The 27,756-nt window shown below is 37.2% G+C and overlaps 1 non-coding gene across 1 annotated transcript; it reads left to right on the top strand.

Moving 5' to 3' along the window:
* Positions 1 to 241: 241 nt before the first annotated feature.
* LOC148564917 (small nucleolar RNA R71) lies at positions 242 to 348 on the top strand. Its single transcript, XR_015885157.1, has one exon. It is a non-coding gene; the product is annotated as a small nucleolar RNA R71 (small nucleolar RNA).
* The last annotated feature ends 27,408 nt before the right edge of the window (positions 349 to 27,756 follow it).

Here is a 27,756-nt window from a genome sequence, read left to right as displayed (position 1 = left end):
CTTGGTGATAAGCTTGTTTTGGGCCAGCAGTACATCCACATTGTTTAGCTCCATCACTCCTCTAGTGTTGCCTATTTCAGAAGCATAGAAATAGTCATTCTCTGCTACAGTCTCAATGACATCTATGGCTTCTTCGATGGTCTTCTTCTTGTTCAGAGATCCCCCTGATGAGTGGTCTACTCCCTTCTTTGATTCATAAGAAAGGCCTTCATAGAAAATGTGTAGTTGCACCCATTCATTGAACATATCTGGTGGACACCTTCTTGTCAGGTCCTTAAACCTCTCTCATGCTTCATATAGAGTCTCACCATCTTGCTGCCTGAAGGTTTGAACCTCAGCTCTCAGCCTGTTGATCCGTTGAGGAGGATAGAATCTTGCCAAGAATTTGTTTACCACATCTTCCCAAGTTGCTAAACTCTCCTTTGGGAAGGATTCCATCCATTTAGATGCCTTGTCCTTGAGTGAGAAAGGGAACAGAAGTAGTCTATAGGTGTTAGGATGAACACCATTAGACTCCACAGTATCACATATCCTCAGGAAGGTGGTTAGATGTTGATTGGGGTCTTCTTGGACACCTCCTCCGAATGAACAATTGTTCGGAACAAGGGTGATGAGCTGTGGCTTTAGTTCAAAGTTGTTGGCATGTATAGTTGGCCTTTGGATGCTGCTTCCACAATTTCCTAGGTTTGGGTTGATGTAAGAACCCAGAACCCTTCTCTCTTACCCAGCCTGATGTGCTGGACCTTCTCGGCCATGGTTGTGAGCCTCTTCTTCATGATGGTGTTCCATATTCTCGTTCATATCTGGTTCAAAGTACTCCTCCTTTTCCTCAGCACCAACTACTCTTTTTCCTCTTGCTTCCCTCCTTAATCTAATGAAGGTCCTCTCAGGTTCAGAATCAAAGGAAGTTGAAGCCCCGCTTCTTCTCCCTGTCATACAACCAACAAGGCACAAGCAAGGAAATAGATGCAGAAAGTAATTTCTATAGAAATGCTGTTAGTGTGAGTGATGCAATATATCAAACAGTTAGTGGGTTAGTGGACTGAATTGTAAACAAATAAGAAAATGGGTAGGGGGAAGGGAAGAAAATAACTGAACAGAAAGTAAATTACTCAAATGAACTTAAATCAAACAAAAGAAAAAAAAAATGCTCAATCTAGTTATCCTCCAATTTAGTCATTGTTGATAGAAAATCAATCCCCGGCAACGGCGCCATAAACTTGATGCACGGAAACTTGTCTCTCAACAATTTTCCTTCGGCAAGTATACCGAATTGTCGTCAAGTAAAAACTCACAATAGAGTGAGGTCAAATCCCACAGGGATTGATTGGTCAAGCAACTTTAATTAGAGGAATGTTCTAGTTGAGCGAAGCAGATTTTGATTTGAGATTTGCAGAAAATTAAATGGCGGGAAAGTAAATAGCAGAAAATGTAAATTGCTGGAAATAAAGAGCTGAATGTAAATGGCTAAAAGTAAATTGCAGAATCTTAAATGGGAATGAGGAAGATGCTAATAAAAGTAAGTTGCAGAAATTAAAGAGAATGGGTAAGATCAGAAATGGGGAATTCATTGCGCTTAGGAGATGTTGCATTCTCCGGATCAAGTTCATTTTCATCTCTTCCTCAATCAATGCGTTCATTGGTCTCCTTGGCAATCTTAAGTGATCGAATTACAATTCCTTGTAATTCAATCTCTCAAATCTTGATCAATAGCCAATTCCTTGGTCAATTGTTCATGAGAAGAGATGAAGTATGGTCACTGATTATACCACATGCATTCCAAATCAAGTGTTGGTAGAATTATAGTCACCATATCCATCCAACCCCAATTTGGTCCAACATGAGAAAGCATTTCTAGCATGATCTCTTCATTCCTCTTCCAAGGTTCAGAAGAGATCCAAGTATGAATAGCTTCTTTTCCAAGATAACTACCCAATTGGATGAAGATTTAAACTTTCTAGTAAAATCAAGAGAAAAGATAGAAGAAGAATAATGAAAACTAATATTGATCCATCAAATTACAACAGAGCTCCCTAACCCAATGAAAGGGGTTTAGTTGTTCATAGCTCTGGAAATCAAAAACAAAGATGAAAAATACATTATGAAAAGTAAAACTAGAAGTGCAGAAAAGTAAAATTATACAGAGAGTAGTTCTCCCATTTCCAACTCCCCCAAAAAGCTTTTTTTCTAATTCAAAACTACCCCTATATATACTACTCTTCTGATCTTCTAGTTGGTTCTTCAAGTCTTGGATATGGGCCTTTGGATCTTGAGTTTGAAGCAGTTATCCTCTTTAGTGGGCTTAGCTTTACTTGCAGAGAGAAAGTGTGAAGTAGGCAGGGTGTTTAGCTCAGGATGTTAGTGGCGTTAACGTTAAGTGAGAGTGTGGCTTGGAGAACGTTAGTGACAATCACCTTTTTCACTAACGTTCCTAACCCAGGGATGATCCACGTTAACTTCAACGTTAGTGGCACGAACGTGACCACTAACATTGCCTCTTGGTCCTTCGCACACGTTATTGGGACTCACCTTTTCCAATAACGTTGAGAGTCCTCCCTTCCCCCTACGTTAGAATCCACGTTAACTTAGTTAACGTGGCTCTTAATGTAGGCTTGCCAATCCTTCGAGAACGTTAGTGACACTTATCTTTGTCACTAATGTTCCAAGATGCCCCTACTTCCCACGTTAGAGTCCACGTTAACTATGTTAACGTGGCTTCTAACGTGGTGTTGATAGCCATCTCCAACGTTAGTGACAAAGGTGAGTGTCACTAACGTTGGCTTCTCTTTTGCTTCCCAACGTTAGACTCCACGTTAACTGAGTTAACGTGGCTCTTAACATGGCCACTTATGAGCTTGGTCCAACGTTAGTGACAAAGGTGAATGTCATTAACGTTGTCCTTATTTCTTTCTTCCACGTTAGAGTTCACATTAACTTAGTTAACGTGACTCTTAATGTGGGCTATTATGGCTTTCGAGGACGATATTGGAAATTACTTTTCTCATTAACGTTGCAAGCTAGCTCCCATTCCACGTTAGTGGTCACGTTAGTTAGACTAACGTGGCTGCTAACGTGGTTCTTCCTTGCTTCCTTTGTCCTGAAATCAAACAATAAAGTGCATCAAAGTTCTAATCCAAGTCATGAGACATGCACCATCCAATTTGTCATATAATTCATGCAAAATTCTCATAAAATCATGTAAAGTGCACCATGTTTGCTTTAATCAAGATGTAAGTGAAATTTTACCCAAAACTTGCTTATTTCCTAAGAAAATGCATGAAACTACCCTAAAACAGTAAAGAAAAGGTCAGTGAAACTGGCCAAAATGCCCTGGCATCATTGGGAAATTGGGTAATTAGGTGAATTTGAGTTGTGGATGTCTATTTCACATTGTGTTAGGATTGTTAGTAGATTTGGTTTCCACTAACTCTAAGCCTTCCATAATAGAGTTGGCTAGGACTTGTAGATTGAGATTAATTATGCCCTTTTGACTAATTCTCAATGTTAGGATTGACAAATTGGGATTAATTCTACACAATTACCATGTTTATGGTCCATAACTAGGATAGGAGTTCTTAATTCCCCACTTCTTGCCAAGAGCCCTCTTTGCCATTTAATTTCCATTTTCATTGTCTTTACTTGCTTTCATTTAATTTCATGCTAGTCTCATTGCTTGCTATTTACATTCCTTGCTTCTCTTATCATCAAACTCCATGATAAACCCCATTTTTAGGGTTTATCTTATGCTTAATTTAGGGGGACTTTACCGACTTTTCTCACATTTATTCAATGAAATGGCATGGTTTCATGCCTTTCTCTTAATTTGTGCTTAAGTGTAAAAACATGCTTTTAAGGCCTTCAATTTGCTAATTTTAGTTCACCTTTGATTCCACTAGATGCCTTGATGTGTTTGTTAGTGAATTCAGGTTGAAAAGGCTAGGAATGGATCAAAGGAGTGAAGAGAAAAGCATGCAAAGTGGAGAATTCATGGAAAATCAAGGATTTGGAATGCATACACCGACGCGCACGGGTGAAAATGAGGTTGTCCAGGCGACGCGTACGCGTGACATGACGCGTACGTGTGAGAAGCAAAATGCCAGATGACGCGTACGCATGGCCCATGCGTACGCGTCACATCTCGCACGTGACCTCATTAAAATGAATTCGCTGGGGGGATTTCTAAGCTTTCCAGGCCCAAATCCAACTCATTTATGAGGCTGTTACATGCAAAATTCGAGAGGGGTCAAGGGGGAGAGCAATTAGTAGAGTTTTCACCATGCTTTAGTTAGTTTCTAGAGAGAAAAGCTCTCTCTTCTCTCTAGAATTAGGTTAGATATAGATTAGGATTTCTTTAGATCTAGGTTTAATTCATGTCTTGATTTACTTTTCCTTTGCAATTTCTTGTTACTTTATCTTTACTTTCTTAGTTTAGTATTTTACTCCTTGTATTTGTTTACTTTGTTGTTGATGCACTCTTGTTGCTTTTATTTTCTTTTAATGCAATTTATGTTTGATTTCTTTTATTGTTTAATTGCTTTTCTATTGTTATTTCCTTGCCTTGAGTAGTTGTAGATTTACATTTCTTGCAATTTTATCTCACTTTACTTTTATGCCTTCCAAGTGTTTGACAAAATGCTTGGAAGGATGTTAGAGTAGAATTTTCTCCTCTTGGCTTGGCATGGTAACTTAGGTGAACTTGAGTTACTAATGTCCAAGTGATTGATGATTGGTGTCCATTGACTTTAGCTTCGACTAAGTTAATTAGTGAGGTGGCTAGGACTTATGGATTAGAATTGATAAAGCTCATTTGACTTTCCTTCACTTATTAGAGGATGACTTAATGGGATTGATCCTTGCAATTATCATGTTGTAGTTAGTAACAAGGACAAAGATCCTTAACCATCAACCCTTTGCAAAGACCTTTTTATCATTTAAGTTGCATTTACTTCCTTGTCATTTAGGTTTCCTGTCCTTTATTCAAAACCACAAAAATACTTATCCCATAACCAATAACATGAACACTTCCTTGCAATTCCTTGAGAGACGACCCAAGGTTTAAAGACTTTGGTTATTTTTATTGGGGTTTGTACTTGGGGCAAACAAATTAAACTTTGATTGAAGATTGTTTGTTGGTTTAGAACTATACTTGCAACGAGATTTCATTGAGAAATTCTTTACCGACAATTTCCTTACATCACCCCCATTTTCCCCATAATCAATAATTGAGCATTTCATTGCAACTCCTAGGGAAGACGACCCGAGACTTAAAACTCCCAGTTTATATTTGTTTTGGATTGTGACATCTTTTAAATTTAAAATTTGATTTGAGAATTAGTTGTTGGTTTGGACTATACTTGCAACGAAGGAATTCTATTAAGAAATTCTAGATCAACACTAATCCTCTTCATCAAGTTTTTGATGTCGTTGCCGGGGGAGTTGCAATGGTGTTATATTGTTGGCTATTGTTAATATGTGAATATGTGAATAGTTTGTTTTTGATTGATTGCTTGTTTTTGCTAGTTTTAGGAGTTCATTTTATTTATTCCTATTACCTTTGGTTTTTATTCTCTTTTTATCCTATGAATTCTCACCCATTGCACTATGAGTTTTGTTGCTATTGTGTTATAGGAATTGGGAATTTCAAATGCTTGTTACCTAGAGGGAATGAAAGGAATTCACAACAAGATTTGGGTGCACAAGCTTTGGAATCTCAAAAGTCTTGGAGAATACAAGCTTGGGTGGGATTTCATTGAGGTTTGAAACACAAGCCTCTTTGATGAGAGCTTCTCAATAAAGTCCAACTTAAGTACTCTAAATAGAAGTGCTATGTAGGAGACACCCCACCATGGTAACCCTATTCTAACTCCTCTCTTTTTGTTTATATTTTTGACTTAATTGCATTTTGCTTATTTTAGTTAGCTTAGAACTAGTTTAATTTTGAGTTTAGTAGGTTGAATTCTATATGGATCATAAATTTATGGGTTTTTGGATGTTTGGGGCTGAGCTTTTGTTGAGCTAAGGCTTGGTGCCTTGGATTTTAAAGAAATTTTTTTTGGAAAAATAGGGCATTGTGTGTGCGCACACACCTGTGCATACGCACACAATCACTAAAAATCACGTCATGTGCGTATGCACACTTCCTTGCCAAGCTTTTGTTGGGAGCGCTGGCACAACCTGTGCGCATGAACCCATGCCTCTTTTCGCTCCTGTGCATGCGCACAGACCTGTGTGCACAAACACATTATCCTTTTCCTTAAACAAAAAGGAACAAAAAAGTGTTCTATGCGTACGCACACTTTGTAAGTCCCTCTCTGTTCAGAACGCTCGCACACCCTTGTGCGAGCGCACACCTTTCGTTTTTCACCTAGTGTGCGTATGCACACATGTCTGTGCATGCGCACAAGTGCTGTTTTGGGCAAAATTTTTATTGCACCTTGAGTTGAGCCCTAACACACTTCCACCCCCTACCCCTCTCTTCGCTTATTCTGGCCCTATTTTCTGCTTGTTCTTGTTCGTCTTATTTTCATTTCATTTTTATTTTAGTAATTATTTTAGTTTTAGTTTAATTGTTGTTAATTGAATAAATTGCAAATGTTTGCTTGATGGTTTTTGGGTTGCTTCTTGCTTGAGTTTTGGTTTAATTTTTGACGGATATGTGCACTGAGCATCAAGTCTTTGTTTGATTGCCTAAATGAATTGTGAGTTTGATTCATATGTTGTAGCTACCATATGCATTAGACTATATCCTTGTTTGGCAACTTAATCATGAATTGTGCACTCTTACTTTAGTGAATTGAATTGCATTACTTGTTCATCATGATTTTCATATCAAATTAATCACATTACAAGGCACTTGTTTCTTTTTAATGCTTTACATTTGTTTGAGTGACTTAACTTGATTCTTATGAAGCTTATCACTTTTTACAACAAGTACCTTTACCATGTGAGTATTTCATTATGTTTAAGGATGAACAAGTAGTTTTCTTTTTAATCATGGAATTGGTTATTGTTGATTGTGCCATTTTACATTCATCTTGCGCTTTCACTTGCACAATTTCAATATCCAATGTCTCATATATTCAATTCATTCTAGTTGTGCTTACCTATGTTTGTTTATGCATTCACTATTGCTTATCTTTATTTGCAACCTAGGCTACTTAATTGAGGAACACATGCTTTTTCTTCTTGATTGTGTGGTTGCCATTTTACCCGGCCAATGTATGTGCTCTAAACCATGCACACTTAGAATACACACAATTGTCTTTTATCATACCACACACATTTAAACTTTTCTCAATTTCTGTTATTTGTTTTATACAGTAGCCTGAGCCCCAGTGCCCACCACCTAAAGGTGGAGCCTCATAGTTCTTCACCCCCGGATTGAGTTCATGCACGGAGGACCGTGCAACGTTTAAGTGTGGGGGAGGATCCGAAGTTTTGGGGGCGTGAATTTCTCTTTCTCAACATTTTGTATTATTTTCTAGTTTTTAATAGTTATGTTTTTGTGAATATTTGTTTATTATTTCATTGCATTTCACTTTACTTAGTTTGCTTATATATATATACCTTAGTTTGCTTATACCTTTATATTTGTAAATATTTGCATGTTACCTAGTATAGGAAATAAGTTTGGTAGAAAAACAAAGGAATTTTCAAGAAATCCCTTATAAGGCGTTCCATTGATTAGATTTGAAAACTTATTTTTCAACTTGCTTGAAGTATTTTTATGGAACATAGAAAAGAGCTTTATCAAAACACCTAGTGAGATTTGAGCTTTAATTGTGTGGTTGTACATTTTCAACCACAAATTTTGTTCTTGTGTGTTATACTCTTTTATGATTGTGATCTTAGATTTGCTTGAGTCTTTATGTCCTATATTTGATATTTTGAATGCATTTAGTATGATTGAGGCCATTTTTGAAATTGAACTTACTAACCCATATGGCCAACCTTTACATCTACCTTTGTAAACCACTTTTGAGCCTTTAATTCCCCTTTGTTCTAATTTTAAGCACATCTTTCTCCCTAAGAAAAAAAATCATTAATGTCCATGAATTTTATCTTTGATTAGCTTGAGTTGAGTGTGTGTTAATCAAGTGTAGGGGGGATTTATGGGGGAAATGTTGGTAGTTAATTTACTTTGGGTTTTCATTGTGAAATTTTTGAGAAATGGGTAAACAGTCATGCATTCATTACTTAAAACATATGCATCTCTTTTTGATGAAAAAAGAAAAAAAATTTTGGTGTATATATGATGGGAAGGCCCCAAATGCACAGGTTAGGAACTTGATTATCAAAAATGGAATTCGCGTGGTAAGTATAGTCCTAACCCAACAAGTTGGCCATCAATCAAATTGGAAACTCACAAGATGTGTCACAATTCAAAACTAATTCAAAACCAAGAGTATTTGACTCCCGAGCCGTCTCCCAAGGAGTACTTTAGAACAATGAGTGTGCAAATCTGGTTGTAGTGATCAAGGGGTTGTTAATGAAGAAATGAACATATAAAGCAATAAAAGAACATGCAAAATTGTAATGATTGAACTAATGAAGAAATTAAATAACACACTATGTAATATAAACAAGTAAAGTATAAAAGAGATTAACATAGAAGTGTATGAAGGATTGAAAGCATAAAAGGAGTCTTGGCTTGGAGTGAGCTAAGGGTCCTTTCCTTGTTAGAACCACAACTATGACAATTATGATAGATTAGTCTCACTTGATCAACCCTCACATCGAAAAGTAAGTTAAATGAGCATAAGTGTTCTCAACCCACAAATCCTAAATTGCTTGCGAATTACCTTATCAACAAATTAGCGTTAGTGGGAAGAAGAACAATTAACAATCCAAGAATTAAAACTAAATGTTGGACATTCCAACTCTAGAAACCCAATTGCTCATTTTTCCCAAGCCAAGAACCAAAAAAGTTAGCCTAAAATCATGTTTGACATTTTGTCAAACATTTGGTGGGCAAAAACCTTAAACATGGATAAAATCAGAAAATGCTTGAAACTAAAAGCAATAATTGATCTCAATGAACAAGAATAACACAAGAAAGCATAAAACAAACATCAAACATCAAATTCATCAACAAGAAATTGAAATTGCAAGAGAGAAGCAAAATTGAACTATAACTTGAATTAGAAGAAAGAGTAATGAGAATGTAACTATAAAGAGTAATAACAAGAGAATACTTACAATGAAAGCTAGCAAAATCCAAGATAAAAAATGGAAATGGCACTTGAATGTAAAACCCTAATATAAACCCTAATAGAGATGATGAAAAACTTAGAGAAAAACTAAACTAAAAGCTTCCTACCACTACTCCTAAACTATACTAATGATATGCTATCTTATGTCCCTCATTTCCCCTCCAATATGAGCTAGAAGACTTCAAAAATGAGCCTCCAAAGCCCCCAAATCACGAGTCACATGCTCTTTTAATGAAGCCATGTGTGGATACCTGTGCAGATGCATAGATGCGTGCGCCCGCACACCTTGTGAGAAATCCCGTACTGTACGTACGCACAAGTAGCCGTGCGCACGCACACTAGGCGATGCTTGAATGGAAGCGCGATGCGCTCGAAGCAATCCACGCGCTCTGATTTGGGGGCTGTGCGTACGCACAAGCAGTCGTGCGCACGCACACGTCTCTGAACTCATCTCCTTTGATTCTTCATGTTTCCTCCACTTTGCATGCTCTTCTTCCATTTTCTCCAACCCATTCCTACCTTATACACCTGAAATCACTCACAAACATAATCATGGCATCGAATGGAAGGAAAATGGAATAAAATAGATTAAATTAGGTACAAAAGAGTATATTTTCATAATCAAGCATAATTTGGGAGGGAAGTTCAAAAGCATGCTATTCAAGGGAATAAGTGCAAGTTTATATGATAAAAATCCTTTCAATTCTAACCAAAAATCATCATCAAATATGGATTCATCAATTCCCCCACACTTAAACAGTAGCATATCCTCATGCTAAACACACGCAAAGGAGATATATGAAAAGGAAAATGACTTATGCTATATACTACTTAAATGTATACAACTATCCTAAGGCTAATCACCAATATGTACTATGATGAGAGTTGGTAGAAACAAACCATGAAATTCCAATCCATCACAAGAAAACTTTAGGGCCAATGCAAAGAGTTCACGCACTAAGATCAATGTCCAAAGAATTGAATTGAAGTTATCAAAACTATCCAATTAAACAACTCGCAAGAAGATGCAATATGAGGCGTAAGAACATAGAATTGAGCGATCGAACCCCTCACCGAATGTGTATCCACTTAATTTGCTCAGTGTTTAGGGTTTACCCACTCAATTCTCCTTTTATCATGCTTTTCAAAGATTTACAAGTCATCTAACAATCAACTAGTATTTAATGCATGAATAACAAGTATCATGAGGTCTTTAAAGGGATGTAATGGGGCTAGGGTTTAGGTAGGATGAATTATGGTTAAGTGGACTTAAAGAATTAGGTCCTTGATTAGCTTGAGTGTCCACTTAATCCTACATCACCTATGTACACAAAACAATAAAACCTTTCTACCCATTTTCTTTTTTCCCTCTCACTTCACTCATGCATTTTCTTTTCAAACATGGTATATGCATCCTTTATTTACTCTTTTATTCATACTTTGTTATGCACAAGTTTTTTTTTTAAACTATGAATGCATATGTTTTAATTTGTGAAATGCATGAGCATTACCTAATTGCCCAAAAAATTTTCATAAAGAGTTCATGCCTCTATCACCAATGCTTCCCAACATTTCCCCCACACTTAGAATTTATACACTAATCCACCCAAGCTAATCAAAGAGTAATTCAGGGACATCAATGGTTTCCTGCTTAAAGGGCGTAATGTGCTTATCATCATAACAAAAGGTGGTTTGTAGGCTCAAAGGGGTTCACAAAGGTGAATACAAGGGTTGGCCATATAGGTTAGTGAGTTTATCATCAAAGATGGCCTCAATCATGCTAAATGCATCCAAACACAAATACAGGATATAAAGAATCATGCAAATCAATGATCACAATAAAAAAAGAGTATAATCACACAAAATAATAACATTATGGCTGAAAAGTGCAACCATCTATTAAAGCTCAAATCTCACAAGGTATGTTGTTCTAGCTCGTTTCTATGTTCTACAAACAAAATACTCCTAGCAAGTTGGTAAACACAATTTTTCTTCAATTCAATCAATGGTATGCCCTAAGAAAGGTTTCATGGAAATTCCTTGGTGTTTCACCAACTTATTCATTCTATCATGCAACATGCAAATATTAACTACTGAATATCCATAAACGATAAAGAAATATTTACAACAACCCAAACAAGATGCAATAGAAATAAAGCTACTCAAAATGAAGAAAAAGTACTACAAGAAACATTGCAAAGTGTCTTTAAGAGAGAAATTTTTACCCCCCTTGAAGTCATCGATCCTCCCCCACACTTAATTTGTGCACGGTCCTCCGTGCATGCTCACGATCCGGGAGGAGGAAGAGGGGCCACCTTCAGCTGGTGGACTTAGAAATGGGATGGTTGATAAACCCATATTTTATGATGTATTTTGTGCTCAATTTAAGTGATTTATTCAATCCTTCACCCACTTATTCATGTAAATTGTATGGTTTTACTTTTCCTTCATTATTATGTGAAATATGTGAAAAACATGTTTCCTATGCTTTAAAAATATTAATTTTTATTACCCTTTATTACCATTCGATGTCGTGATTTGTGTGTTAAGTATTTTCAGATCTCCCAAGGCAGGAATGGCTTAGAGGACAAAAAGGAAACATACAAAAATGGAAGGAAAGCACAAAAATAGAGTTTTGAAGAAAAGGGCAGTGACGCGAATGCATGGACGACGCGGCCGCGTGCCTAGCGCGAAAAGGCAGCGACGCGAACGCGTGACTGACACGGACGCGTGCCTTGAGCAGAACACAAATGACGTGTACGCGTAACCGAAGCAATCACGTGACAAGGAAAACTCCCAGATGACGCGACCGTGTGACCCACGCGGACGCGTGACAGACGCCACGTGCAGAAACTGCAGAAAACGCCCCCAGCGATTTCTGAAACCTTTTTGGCCCAGATCCAAGTCCAGAAAACACAGATTAAAGGTTATAAAGTGGGGGAATGCATTCATTCATGAAGAGGTCTTCCATTATTTACTTTTCATAATTTAGATGTAGTTTTTAGAGAGAGGTTCTCTCCTCTCTCTTAGCTTTTAGGATTAGGATTCCTCTTAAAGGATTTAGGATTTCAACTTCCTCTCAGGTTCAATATTCCTTTTACTTTATATTTCTCTTCTTCTTTCAGATACTTTAATGCTTTTATTTGTTAATTACTTATGTTGCCAAGTTGGCTTTTGAACCATTCATGTTAGGATTTTCTTTATTTAATATAAATTGAGGTATTTCAGATTCATGATTCTTATTTAGCTTTATTATATTCTTGGCTTAAATTGATTAATTGGAGACTCTTAAGTTATCAAACTCATCGTGATTGATAATTGTTATTTTCTCTAATTAAATTGAATTCCGATATCTCTAGTCCTTTCTCAGGAGTTGGCTAGGACTTGAGGATGAAACTAATTAGTCCACTTGACTTTACTTTGCTTTAGTAAAGGTTAACTAAGTGGGATTAAAACTCAATTCTCATCACCATCGATAAGGATAACTAGGATAGGTCTTCCAAATTTTCATACCTTGCCAAGAGTTTTACTAGTTATTAATTTATTTCCCTTGTTCAAACCTTTTAAAACCCAAAAACACTGTTTTCCATAACTAATAATAAGAACACCTCCCTGCAGTTCCTTGAGAAGATGACCCGAGGTTTGAATACTTCAGTTTATAAATTTTATTGGGTTTGTTGCTTGTGACAACCAAAACGTTTGTAAGAAAGGAATTCTTGTCGGTCTAGAAGCTATACCTACAACGCGAGTTTATTTGAGAAAATTCTAGATCGCGCAAGAGTTTCGTTCTCATCAATGGTCAATTGCATCATGCTCCTCCCCAGCTAGTTCGGATGAAGCTCTAGAAATTGGGCCAGGGTCTCTTCCTTCTAGCTTTGCCGCTATCCACTCAAAACGTTTGTGCTCCAAATGCTCCATGTGGTGGATATCGTACAAGATGTCTCGGAATAGATCCGGAAGAGGTCAGAGAAAGGGTAAAGCAGTTGATGAAGTTGGTAGAGTTAATGGTGGTGCTGTGGGTGTCTTCCTCTCAGAGGGTGTAATGTTTGTTGATCTTTCCAAATCACCCCTCGGAATGAACTTTTTGCCTCTAGGAACCCAGAACATAATGTCCATTGGTCGCCTCTTTACCCCCGCTGCGTTTGCTAAGCGCATCACCATCGACAGAAATGGAATGCTGATATTTTTCTTCTCAACTAATTTCCAAATCGATTTGCGCAATAAAGGCAAGAGGGCTATATGCTTCCCTTGTATAATAGCCCACAGTAGCAAAGCAGTTCTAAATCTCACATCGGTAGTGTGGGTGCTCGGGATGATGTAGTCCGTCACAATCTGATGTCATATACGAGCTTCAGCATTTAAATCAGAGTATGCAATACTAGTGGGAACAGAATTCCTCCCTTTGCTATACTCCCAAGATGCACCAGGACGGCCTATTCTCTCATGAATGGGAGTCAGAGATACTCTTCCTTTGAAGACATCCACTTTTATCTTAGAATATTCATCTTTCTCAAGTGGAATATGGGGGATGTTCAGAATAGCTTCTAGAGCTTGATTGGATGTATCCAACATCGCTTCCCAAGCTTGGTAGTTCACATAAAATTCCCGCACCATAGTCTCATTGACTTCAATGGGTTCTCGCTCGAGAAACTCCCAATGAAGCAAGGCAATCCTTTGGTGAATAGTTGCCTTGTATTGGCTTGGAACCTTCAACGGCCGCTCCCAATGGATTGTACGCTTCCCAATAGCCTCGTATTGAGAGTCAGCTCTTCGGTTAACAAAGGTGTTTGGTCTATCACCTTGGCGATCGGTCCACGAAATTATGATTCACACTTTTCACAACTCCGCACAACTAACTAGTAAGTGCACTGGGTCGTCCAAGTAATACCTTACGTGAGTAAGGGTCGATCCCACAGAGATTGTCGGCTTGAAGCAAGCTATGGTCATCTTGTAAATCTTAGTCAGGTGGATTCAAATGGTTATAAGGTTTTGATAATTAAAAGATAAATAAAACATAAAATAAAATAAGATACTTATATAACTCATTGGTGGTAATTTCAGATAAACGTTTGGAGATGCTTTATTGCTTTTGAACCTCTGCTTTCCTATTGTCTTCTTCCAACCATGCGTGCTCCCTTCCATGGCAAGCTGTATGATCCTCTCGGATGAAAAATACCAGGTACGATCTCTGCACGGCTAATCAATTGTCAGATTTCTCGTCTCGGATGAAAAATACCAGGTACAGCTACCGCACGACTAATCATCTATCGGTTCTTGCTAGCGTCGGAACTCTATCCTTTTGCACACTATCACTGCGCCCAACATTCGCAAGTTTGAAGCTCCTCACAGTCATCCCTTCCCAGATCCTACTCGGAATACCACAGACAAGGTTTAGACTTTTCGGATCTCAGGAATGCTGCCAATGGTTCTAGCCTATACCACGAAGGTTCTAATCTCAGATTCGGATGCTCTATTGTCAGGAGAGATGATGCGAATCACGGATCAGAGACCCAAGAGAATATACTCCGGCTGTCGTCCAATGGCTACGTTGAACATCATGTAGACCGCTTGTGCTGTCAGGCACGCGGATCTTGGTTAACCGAGTAACGAAGATAGTGGGTGATTATCACGGGTCACCCCTTCATTCTGACTTAACTGAATTAAGTACGAGAGTATATCTTGGAGAAGGAGTAGGCGTGAATTGAAAGAAAACAATAGTACTTGCATTAATTCATGAAAAACAGCAGAGCTCCGCACCTTAATCTATGAGGTGTAGAAACTCCACCGTAGAAAATACATAAGAGAAAAAGGTCTAGGCATGGACGAATGGCCAGCCTCCCAATTCCAAAGGTGATGATAATCTCGTAATCCCATAATACAATAGTAAAAAGTGATATTTATACTAAACTAATTACTAGGGATTACAGAAAATGAATAACTAAGTGCAGAGTGCAGAAATCCACTTCTGGGGCCCACTTGGTGTGTGCTTGGGCTGAGCATTGAAGCTTTCACGTGCATAGGACATTCTTGGAGTTAAACGCCAGCTTGAGTGCCAGTTTGGGCGTTTAACTCCAGTTCTGGTGGCAGTTCTGGCGTTTTACTCCAGAAAAGGGTCTTTGGTGGGCGTTTGAATGCCAGTTTGGGCCATCAAATCCTGGAAAAAGTATATACTATTATACATTGCTGGAAAGCCCAACATGTCTACTTTCTAACGCAACTAAGAGCGCGCCAAATAGGCCTCTGTAGCTCCATAAAATCCATTTCGAGTGCAGGAGGGTCAGAATCCAACAGCATCTGCAGTCCTTTTTCTTCCTCTGAATCAGATATTTGCTCAGGTCCCTCAATTTCAGCCAGAAAATACCTGAAATTACAAAAAAACACACAAACTCATAGTAAAGTCTAGAAATGTGATTTTTGCATAAAACTACTAAAAATTAATAAAAAGTAACTAAAACATACTAAAAACTATGTAAAAACAATGCCAAAAAGGGTATAAATTATCCGCTCATCACAACCCCAAACTTAAATTGTTGCTTGTCCCCAAGCAACTAAAAATAAAATAGGATAAAAAGAAGAGAAAATACAATAAATTTCAAAATTATCAATGAAGATTAGTTTCAATTAGATGAGCGGGACTAGTAGCTTTTTGCTTCTGAACAGTTTTGGCATCTCACTTTATCCTTTGAAGTTCAGAATGATTGGTATCCATAGGAACTCAGAATTCAGATAATGTTATTGATTCTCTTAGTTCAGTATGTTGATTCTTGAACACAGCTACTTTATGAGTCTTGGCCGTGACCCTAAGCATTTTTTTCCAGTATTACCACCGGATACATAAATGCCACAGACACATAACTGGGTGAACCTTTTCAGATTATGACTTAGCTTTGCTAGAGTCCCCAGTTAGAGGTGCCCAGAGCTCTTAAGCACACTCTTTTTTTGCTTTGGACCACGACCTTAACCGCTCAGTCTCAAGCTTTTCACTTGACACCTTCACGCCACAAGCACATGGTTAGGGACAGCTTGATTTAGCCGCTTTGGCCAGGATTTTATTCTTTTGGGCCCTCCTATCCATTAATGCTCAAAGCCTTGGATCCTTTTTACCCTTGCCATTTGGTTTAAAGGGTTATTGGCTTTTTCTGCTTGCCTTTTCTTTTTTTTTCTTTTTCTTACTTTTTTCTTTATTTTTCACCATTTTTTTTCGCAAGCTATGTATTTTTCACTACTTTTTCTTGCTTCAAGAATCAATTTTATGTTTTTTCATATTATCAATAACATTTCTCATTTTTCATTATTCTTTCAAGAGTCAACAATTTTAACATTCATAAACTTCACTATAAAAAATATGCATTATTCAAGCATTCATTCAGAAAATAAAAAGTATTGCCACCACATCAAAATAATTAAGCTAATTTCAAGATAGAATTCAAAATTCATGTCTTCTTTTTCTTTTTCAGAAAACATTTTTCATTTAAGAAAGGTGAAGGATTCATAGGACATTCATAGCTTTAAGACATAGACACTAGACACTAATGATCATGTAATAAAGACACAAACATAGACAAAACATAAAGCATGAAACCAAAAAACAAAAAAATAAGAACAAGGAAATTAAAGAACGGGTCCACCTTTGTGACGGCAGCTAGTTCTTCCTCTTGAAGATCTTATAGAGTGCTTGTGCTCCTCAATATCTCTTCCTTGCCTTTGTTGCTCCTCTCTCATGGCCTTTTGGTCCTCTCTGATTTCATGGAGGATGATGGAGTGCTCTTGGTGCTCCATCCTTAGTTGCCCCATGTTGGAACCCAATTCTCCTAAAGAAGTGTTGAGTTGCTCCCAATAGTTGTATGGAGGAAAATGCATCCGTTGAGGCATCTCAAGGATTTCTTGATGAGGGACTTTCTCATGCTCTTGTTGAGGTCCATGAGTGGGCTCTCTTGTTTGCTCCATCCTCTTTTTAGTGATGGGCTTGTCCTCTTCAATGAGGATGTCTTCCTCTATGACAACTCTAGCTGAATTGCATAGGTTACAAATGAGATGAGGGAAGGCTAACCTTGCCAAAGTGGAGGACTTGTCCGCTACCTTGTAGAGCTCTAAATGTATGATCTCATGAACTTCTACTTCCTCTCCATTCATGATACTATGGATCAGGATAGCCCGGTCTATTGTAACTTCAGACCGGTTGCTAGTAAGAATGATAGAACATTGGATGAACTCCAATCATCCCCTAGCCACGGGTTTGAGGTCAAGCCTTCTTTGTTGAACCGGCTTGCCTTTGGAGTCTCTCTTCCATTGAGCTCCTTCCACACAAATGTCCATAAGGACTTGCTCCAACCTTTGATCAAAGTTGACCCTTCTAGTGAAAGGATAAGGATCTCCTCTCATCATTGGCAAGTTAAACGCCAACCTCACATTTTCCGGACTGAAATCCAAGTAATTCCCCTGAACCATTGTGAGCCAATTCTTTGGGTTCGGGTTCATACTTTGATCATGGTTCTTAGTGATCCATGCATTAGCATAAAACTCTTGAACCATTAAGATTCCGACTTGTTGGATTGGGTTGGTGAGAGCTTCCCAACCTCTTCTTTGAATCTCACGTCGGATCTCCGGATATTCACTCTTTTTTAGCATGAAGGGGACCTCGGGGATCACCTTTTTCTTGGCCACAACTTCTTAAAAGTGATCTTGATGGACCTTTGAGATGAATCTCTCCATCTCCCATGACTCGAAGGTGGAAGCAATTGCCTTCCCTTTCTTCTTACTAGAGGTTTCTTCGGTCTTAGGTACCATTAATGGTTATGGAAAAAAAAAAAAGCAGAGCTTTACCCACACACGAACAAAAGAAGGAAGAAAGGAGTAGAAGAAGAATAAATGGAGGAGATGAAGGAGTGTGTTGGTTTTTGCCAAGGGGGTAGGAGTGTGTATGAAGTGTGAAATTGAAGGTGGTGAGGAAGGGTATTTATAGGGTAAGAGAGAGGGGGAATTCGTGTATGAGGAGTTGGGTTTGAGAGGGAAATATTTTAAATTTGAATGGTGAGGTAGGTGGGGTTTTATGATAGATGGATGTGAGTGGTGAAGAGGTTGTGAGGAAGAGGGTAAGATTTGATAGTTGAATGGTATTTGGGGAAGAGTGTTTATGGAGAGGTGTGAAGAGGAGAGAGAGTGAGTTGGGGTAGTTGGGATCCTGTGGGGTCCACAGATCCTGAGATGTCAAGGAATTCTGCTCCCTACACTATTCTGGCATTTAAACGCCCTCTGTGTGCCATTTCTGGCGTTTAACGCCAACTCTTCTACCTTTTATGGCGTTAAACGCCAGGCTGATGCCCATTTTTAGCGTTTAACGCCCATCAGACACCTTTTTATGGTGTTAAACGCCAGTCTGTCTGCCAATTTTGGTGTTTAATGGTAGCCAGACACCAGACACCCCTTTCTGGTGTTAAACGCCAGTCTGTCTGCCGTTTCTGGCATTTAACGCCCAGAATGCTGCCAGACTGGGCGTTAAACGCCCATTCTGCTATCCTTACTGGCGTTTAAACGCCAGTAAGCCTGTTCTCCAGGGTGTGCTATTTTTTATGCTGTTTTTTATTTTTCTTTAATTCTGTAACTATTTTTGTGACTTCACATGATCATCTATCTAAAGAAAACATAGAATAACAATGGAATATAATTAAATAACATTGGGTTGCCTCCCAATAAGCGCTTCTTTAATGTTAATAGCTTGACAGTTAGCTCTTAGAGAGCTTCACAGAGACTTAGAGCTTAATGGTGGCCTCCCAACACCAAACTTAGAAGTTGAGTGTGGGGGCTCTGTTTTACTCTGTATTGAGAGAAGCTTTTCATGCTTCCTCTCCATGGTTGCAAAAGAAGATCTTTGAGCCTTAAACACAAGGTAGTCCTCATTCAATTGTAGGACTAACTCTCCTCTGTCCACATCAATTACAGCTCTTGTTGTGGCTAGGAAGGGTCTTCCAAGGATAATGGATTCATCCTCATCCTTCCCAGTGTCTAGGATTATGAAGTCAGCAGGGATGTACAGGCCTTCAACCTTCACTAAGACATCCTCTACAAGTCCATAAGCTTGTTTCATTGATTTGTCTACCATCTCTAGTGAGATTCCTGCAGTTTGTACCTCAAAGACCCCTAGTTTTTCCATTACAGAGAGTGGCATGAGGTTTATACCTGAACCCAAGTTACACAGAGCCTTCTCAAAGTTCATGGTGCCTATGGTATAAAGTATTAAGAATTTTTCGGGATCCGGTTTCTTCTGAGGTAATTTCAGTTGAACCAAAGCATTCAGTTCCTTAATGAGCAATGGAGGTTCATCCTCCCAAGTCTCATTACCAAATAACTTGGCATTCAGCTTCATAATTGCTCCTAGATACTGAGCAACTTGCTCTTCAACAATATCTTCATCCTCTTCAGAGAAAGAATACTCATCAGAGCTCATGAATGGCAACAATAAGTTTAGTGGAATCTCTATGGTCTTTGTATGAGCCTCAGATTCCTTTGGTTCCTCAATAGGGAACTTCTTAATGTTCAGTAGATGTCCATGGAAGTCTTCCTCACTGGAAATCACTACCTCTTCCTCCTCTATAGGTTCAGCCATGTTGGGTATATTGATGGCCTTGCACTCTCTTTGGATTCTCTTCTGTATTGCTTGGGAGAGTACTAGGAGGGATTTCAGTAACTCTTTTACTCAGCTGACCCACTTGTGCCTCCAAATTTCTAATGGAGGACCTTGTTTCAGTCATGAAACTGAGAATGGTCTTAGATAGATCAGAGACTATGGTTGGTAAGTCAGAGAGGCTCTGCTTAGAATTCTTTGTCTATTGCTCAGAATATGATGGAAAAGGCTTGCTATTGCCAAACCTATTTCTCCCAACATTATTATTATTGAAGCCTTGATTAGGCTTCTTGAGTACTACTGGATGCGGCTTGCATCTCAGTCAGATTCTAAGAAATCATATTGTCTTGCTGAGTCAATATTTTATTCTGAGCCAATATGGCATTCAGAGTATCAATCTCAAGAACTCCTTTCTTCTGAGTCATCCCATTATTCATAGGTTTTCTTTCAGAAGTATACATGAACTGGTTATTTGCAACCATCTCAATGAGCTCCTGGGCTTCTGTAGGCGTCTTCTTTAGATGAAGAGATCCACCAGCAGAGTGATCCAAGGACATCTTGGACAATTTAGACAGACCATCATAGAATATACATAGAGGGATTCACCTTCCTTCTGTCTGAAGGTTTGGACTTCCATTCTAAGCTTGCTCAACTTTTGAGGTGGAAAGAATTTGGCCAAGAAAGCATTGACCAACTTTTCCCAAGAGTTCAGGCTTTCTTTAGGTTCTGAGTCTAACCATATCCTAGCTCTATCTCTTACAGCAAAGGGGAAAAGCATAAGTTTGTAGACCTCAGGATTAACCCCATTGGTCTTAACGGTGTCACAGATTTACAAGAATTCAGCTAAGAACTGATGAGGATCTTCTAATGGAAGTCCATGAAACTTGCAATTCTACTGCTTTAGAGAAACTAATTGAGGCTTAAGCTCGAAGTTGTTTGCTCCAATTGCAGGAATTGAGATGCTTCTTCTATAAAAGTCAGAAGTTGGTGCAGTAAAGTCACCAAGGACCTTCCTTGCATCTCCACCATTGTTGTTATTTTTGGCTGCCATCTCTACTTCTTTTTCGAAAATTTCTGTTAGGTCCTCTCCAGAGTGTTGTGCTTTAGCTTCTCTTAGCTTCCTCTTCAGAGTCCTTTCAGGTTCCGGATCAGCTTCAACAAAATGTTCTTATCTTGTTCCTCCTCATATGAAAAAGAAGAGAACAGAAAAGAAGAGGAATCCTCTATGTCACAGTATAGAGATTCCTTTCTGTGAGTAGAAGAATGGAAGAATAGAATGAAGAAGGGAGAAGAAGAATTCGAACACAGAGAGAGGGAGATGATTCGAATTATAAGTAGAAGAGAAGTGTTAGTAAATAAATAAAATAAATAGAAAGAGATGAGAGGGAGAGTATTCGAATATCAATTAAAATAAAAGAAAAATATTTTTATTTTTATTTTAATTATAAGTTAAAATTCGAAATTATTAAAAGAAATAAAATAAAATTAGAATTTAAAATAATTAGTTAATTAAAAAGAATTTTGAAAAAGTTGTTAGTTGTTTTCGAAAATTAGAGAGAGAGAAAAGTAGTTAGGTGGTTTTGAAAAAGATAAGAAATAGAAAACTTTTTAAAATCAAACAAAAAGTCAAGTAGTTAATTGAAAAAGATTTGAAGATAAATTTTGAAAAGATAAGAAGTTAGAAAAAGATTTTGAAATTAAGTTTTGAAAAAGATATGATTGAAATTTATTTTGAAAAAGATCTGAAAAAGAAATTTAAACATTTGATTTTGAAAATTAAAGTTGATGACTTGACTAACAAGAAACTAAAAGATATGATTCTATAATTTAAAGATTGATCCTTTCTTAACAAGAAAGTAACAAACTTGAAATTTTTGAATCAAAACATTAAATGTTAGCAATAATTTCGAAAATTATGAAATAAAAATTAAGAAAAAGATTTTGAAAATTAATCTTAAAGAATTTTCGAAAAACATGAAAGAAAAATGAAAAAGATTTGATTTTGAAAAAGATTTGAAAAGATAAAATTTTTAAATTGAAATTTTGACTTGACTAACAAGAAACAACTAAATTTTGAAAATTTTTTATTAAGTCAACCCAAAATTTCGAAATTTATGAGTAACATAAGGGAAAGATATTATTTTTGATTTTTTTGAATTAATGAAGAGAGAGAAAAAAACAACAAAATGACACAAGTCATAAAAATTTAAGATCAAAACCATTAATGCATGCAAGAACACTTTGAATCTCAAGATGAACACGAAGAACACTTTGAAGATCAAGATGAACATCAAGAACATATTTTTGAAAATTTTTAAGAAAAGAAAGATATGCAAGACACCAAACTTAGAAATTTTTAATGTTTAGACACTATGAATTCGAAAATGCATATGAAAAACAACAAAAAACACAAAACAAGAAAATCACAATATCAAACAAAGAAAATCAACAAGAACAACTTGAAGATCAAAGAAGAACACAATGCATGAATTTTTTGAAAATTCTAAGGAAATTAAAAATATGCAATTGACACCAAACTTAAAATTTGACAATAGACTCTAACAAGAAATACTAAATTTTTTTTTGGTTTTATGATTTTATTAAAATTTTTTGTATATTTCGAAAATTATTTTGGAAAAAGAAAATAAAGAAGTTCAAAACTTTTTATCAGAATTCCAGGATTCGTGCAATATTAGTCTAAAGCTTCGGTCCAAAAGAATTAGACATGGCCAAATGGCCAACCAAGCTTTAGCAGAGCATTACATACAACAACCAAATTGATGGGAACCAAAAGACTCCTGCAAAGATAAGTGGAAACCTCAGTCCAAAAGACTAGACATGGCTTAACAGCCAGCCAGGTTTCAACGTATCTCATGAAACTCTAGAATTCATTCTTAAAAATTCTGAAGAACAAACTTTTATTTTAATTTTTCGAAAACTAAAATTTTTTGTAAATTTTTTTTCGAAAAAAATTAAAAAGCTTAAACATAAAACAAAATTACCTAATCTAAGCAACAAGATGAACCGTCAGTTGTCCAAACTCGAACAATCCCCGGCAACAGCGCCAAAAACTTGGTGCACGAAATTGTGATTCACACTTTTCACAACTCCGCACTACTAACCAGCAAGTGCACTGGGTCGTCCAAGTAATACCTTACGTGAGTAAGGGTCGATCCCACGGATATTGTCGGCTTGAAGCAAGCTATGGTCATCTTGTAATTCTTAGTCAGGAGAATTCAAATGGTTATGAGGTTTTGATAATTAAAAGTTAAATAAAACATAAAATAAAATAAGATACTTATGTGATTCATTAGTAGGAATTTCAGATAAGCGTTTGGAGATGCTTTGTTGCTTATGAACCTCTGCTTTCCTATTGTCTCCTTCCAACCATGCATGCTCCCTTTCATGGCAAGCTGTATGATCCTCTCGGATGAAAAATACCAGGTACGATCACTGCACGGCTAATCAACTGTCGGATTTCTCGTCTCGAATGAAAAATACCAGGTACAGCTACCACACGGCTAATCGTTTGTCGGTTCTTACTAGCGTCAGAATAGGATCTCTCTATCCTTTTGGACACTGTCACTGCGTCCAACATTCGCAAGTTTGAAGCTCGTCACAGTCATCCCTTCCCAGATCCGACTTGAAATACCACAGACAAGGTTTAGACTTTCTGGATCTCAGGAATGCTACCAATGGTTGTAGCCTATACCACGAAGGTTCTAATCTCAAATTCGGATGCTCTGTTGTCAGGAGAGACGATGCGAATCGTGGATCAGAGACCCAAGAGAATATTATTCGGATTAAAAGGCCCAAAACTGGCGTCCAACGCCAGCTTCCTGCCCCCTTCCAGGCATCCAACGCCCAAAGAGCAGAGCCCAGCATCCAAAGGACCAGAGAGGATCCCCTAGCAGGCATTCCATGCCCAAGGAGCCTCATAGCACATGGATCTCAATAAAGCTCAGCCCAAACACTGACCAAGTGGGCCTCAGAAGGGGGATTTTAGCACTAACTAGACTGTTTTACCCTTACTAGTCATTTGTTTAGTATTTAAAGGATTTGATCTATGTAATTTCAGAGAAGGAACATCACCTTTCTCATAATTCACGTTTTCCCATTGTTTTTACATCAGTATGAGTTTCTAAACCTCCTAGGTTGAGGAGAGGAGCCCTGTTGAATCCTATGAATTAATAAAAGTATTACTGTTTCTCTTTGATCCGTGTTTGATTAATTCCAAAATGTGTATTCGTTTTTCATCACTTTTAATGCGTTGAACTGGCATAAGGTTATCCCATTCTATATGGGTTCAAAGTACGTCTTTCATCGGACAATGATGAACCACCAGCTTGAATACACGTCTCTCAGACGGCTAATCCACGACTTCATTGAGGACTTCTCGAGACATCAGTTCAGCCAATTTACGGGGAGATTAGGGTCTCTGTGGTAGAGGTTAGAACCAAAGGCGGAGCATCCTCCAATCCAAAAGATTTGACCTTTTCTGTGGCGTTTTGAGTAGGATCATCAAGGAGAATGAACTACAGAAGCTTCACGCTCAATCAGAATGGATCCACACTAAACCTGGGGTTCAGATCTGGAGGAGTATTGGTAGCTGCTCAAACCAGTGTCAATCACATACAGCCTGCCGTTGAAGGAATCACTTACAAGCAAAGGAAGCAGTAATACGAGAGTTATTCCAGAAGTACAAAGCATCTCCAAACCTTAACCAATTCTTTATCGTTGCTTATATTCCAATTCACAACGTATTTTATACAATTTTCTTTATTCCGTTTTACTCTATCAAACAATCAAACCAATTCTTCTGTCTGCCTGACTAAGACCTGTAAGATAACCATAGCTTGCTTCAAACCACAATCCTCATGGATCGACCCTGACTCGCTCAGGTATTACTTGGACGACCCAGTGCACTTGCAGGTACAGCTGTACGAACGGGTGGGATTTGTGCTACCAAGTTTTTGGCGTCATTGCCAGGGATTGTTGAGTTTGGACAAACTGCCGGATTGTCTTGCTCCCTAGATCAGGTAAATTTTTATTTTTGTTAAGTCCATGATTTTGATTTTTTTCTTCTTCACTAATTTTCGAAAATTTTAAAAACTTTTTCAAAAATATTTTTCTTTTCTTTGTTTAATTATTGTTCTTCGTATTGAGTCCTGCATGTTCATGCTTTTCAATTACAAAAATTTTAAAACTTTTCAAAAACCTTTTTCATATAGTTTATTTTTTACATCCTCTAATTTGTTTTCTTTGAGTCACGGTGTTAATGTTCTTGTTAAGTCTTGCATTCTCTTTGAGTCCTATTTTCTAAAAACTTTTCAAAAATAATTTTTCTTTGTTTAATCTTGTGTCAAGTCTTTAATTTTCGTGTTTTCTTGTTATTTTTCTTTCTATTTTCGAAAATTTACTTTTGGTTTTCTAAAAATTTTGAGTTTGGTGTTCTTTTTTTACGTTCTTGTGTTTCTTTGAGTCTTTAAATTTTGTTCTTCGTGTTCTTGTTCGTCTTCAAAGTATTCTTGAGTCTTGTGTGTGTCATGATCTTAAAATTTTTAAGTTTGGTGTTCCCTTGTGTTTTCCTCCAAATTTTCGAAAATTTGGTTGCACAAGATCTAAAAATTTTAAGTCTTGTGTCTTTTTTTGTATTTTTCTCTTTCATCATAAAATTCAAAAATAAAAAAATATATTTTCTAACTAATTTCTAACTATATTTTCAAAAATTACATATGAAAATTCAGATTTCAATTTTAAAATTTATCTTATCATATCTTAGTTGTCATGTTTTCAAAAATCAAATTTTTCAAAAATTAAAAGTCATACCTTTTTCAAAAAAATTCTTATCTTTTTCAAAATTATATCATATCTTTTTTAAAATTCAAAAATCTCATCTTATCTTTTTCAAATTTCAAATTTTTGAAAATTAAATCTTTTTCAAAATCAATTTTCTAATCTTTTCCTTTTGTTTCCTATCTTATCTTTTCTAACTTCTAATTTTTAAATCACATCTTTTTCAAAACTTTTTAAAATCTTATCTTATCTTTTTCTAATTTCAAATTCTTTTCTTATCTTACTTTTTATCTTATTTTAAATTTAAATATTTTCTTATCTTATCTTTTATTTTTATTTTTATTTCTATTTTTATCTTTTCTTAATTAATAACTTATCTTCTCTCTCGTCTTTTTCAAAACCACCTAACTAACTCTTTCCTTCCTTAATTTTCGAAAACTACTTCTCATTCTTTTCTCTCTTCTTTTTCAAAATCATCTAACTAACTTTTCCCTCCTTAATTTTCAAAAATCATCTCTCTTCATTTTCAAAACCACCTAACTAACTCTCTTCTCTCTTAATTTTCGAAAATTTCTTCAGCTCTTTCCTCCTCTATTTTCGAAAGTACAACAATTAAAATTCAAATCTTTTTAAATTAATTTAACTGAATTTTTAAAATAATTAATTAATTAATTAATAAAAATAAAAACGTTTTATTTGTTATTTACTTTTTCTATTTATATTTCTTCTACTCTCATCTCTATTTATTCAACTCTTCTTCCATCGACTCTTTGCCTACAATTATTTATCTTCTTTCCTTTCTTCTTCACATCTCACTAGGTCTTTGGAGACTTCACCATGCCTACCTCTGACTTTTATGGCAGAAGCATTGCTATACCTACCATTAGAGCTAACAATTTTGAGCTTAAGCCTCAGTTAGTCTCTCTTCTGCTGCAGAACTTCAAGTTCTATGGACTTCCATTGGAAGATCCACATCAGTTCTTAGCTAAATTCTTACAGATCTGTGATGCTTTCCCCTTTGCTATAAGAGATAGAGCTAAGTTTTGGTTGGATGCCCAACCAAGAGAGTTTCTTAACTCTTGGGAAAAGCTTGTAAATGCTTTTCTAGCTAAGTTCTTTCCTCCTCAAAGGATGAACAAGATTAGAGTGGAAGTTCAAACCTTCAAATAAGGAGGAAGCTGCATCCCTCTATGAAGCTTGGGAAAGATACAAGCAGCTGATCAGGAGATGTCCTCCTGACATGCTCTCAGAATGGTCCCTCATAGGCATGTTCTATGATGGCTTGTTTGAGATATCCAATATTTCCTTGGATAGCTCTGCAAGTGGATCTCTTCACTTGAAGAAAATGCCTGCAGAAGCAAGAGAGCTCATTGAGATGGTTGCAAACAACCAATTCATGTACACCTCTGAGAGGAATCCTGTAAACCATGGAACCTCTCAAAAGAAAGGAGTTTATGAAGTTGAGACTTTGAATGCCATCCTAGCTCAGAATAAGATCTTGACCCAACAGGTCAACATGATCTCTCAACATCTCACTGGGATGCAAACTGTACTTGGCAGTAATCAGGAAGCTTCTCTTGAAGAGGAAGCTTATGATCCTGATCAACCCACCATGGAGGAGGTGAATTACATGGGAGAAGGCTATGGAAACACTTACAACCCTTTACGGAGGAATCATCCTAGCCTCTCATGGAAGGATCAACAGAAACCTGAGCAAGGTTTCAATCAAGGTGGTAGGAACCAGAATAGGTTCAACAACAGACCACCATTCCCATCTTCTCAAAGGAATATGGAGACATCGAAGCAAAGCTTTTCTGACTTAGCCATTCTAGTCTCCAACCTCACTAAGACCACCCATAGTTTTATTAATGAAACAAGGTCCTCCATAAGAAAGTTGGAGGTACAAGTTGGTCAACTGAGCAAGAGGATCCCTGGGATCCCTCATGACACTCTCCCAAGTAATACTGAGGTTAATCCTAGAGAAGAGTGCAAGGCCATAACCATGGAGGTTGAGGCCAAATTAGAGGAGAATGGGAGGGCATTGAACGCCAGTGAAGAAGCCTTCACTGGGCGTTCAACGCCCACCAGCCCAGGGAAGCTGGCATTGAGCGCCAACCAGGATATCCC

This window comes from Arachis ipaensis, chromosome B5 (assembly GCF_059453495.1).
Source record: "Arachis ipaensis isolate K30076 ecotype BB chromosome B5, ASM5945349v1, whole genome shotgun sequence".
Classification (NCBI taxonomy): Eukaryota; Viridiplantae; Streptophyta; class Magnoliopsida; order Fabales; family Fabaceae; genus Arachis; species Arachis ipaensis.
This window is presented reverse-complemented; position numbering and strand designations above follow the sequence as displayed.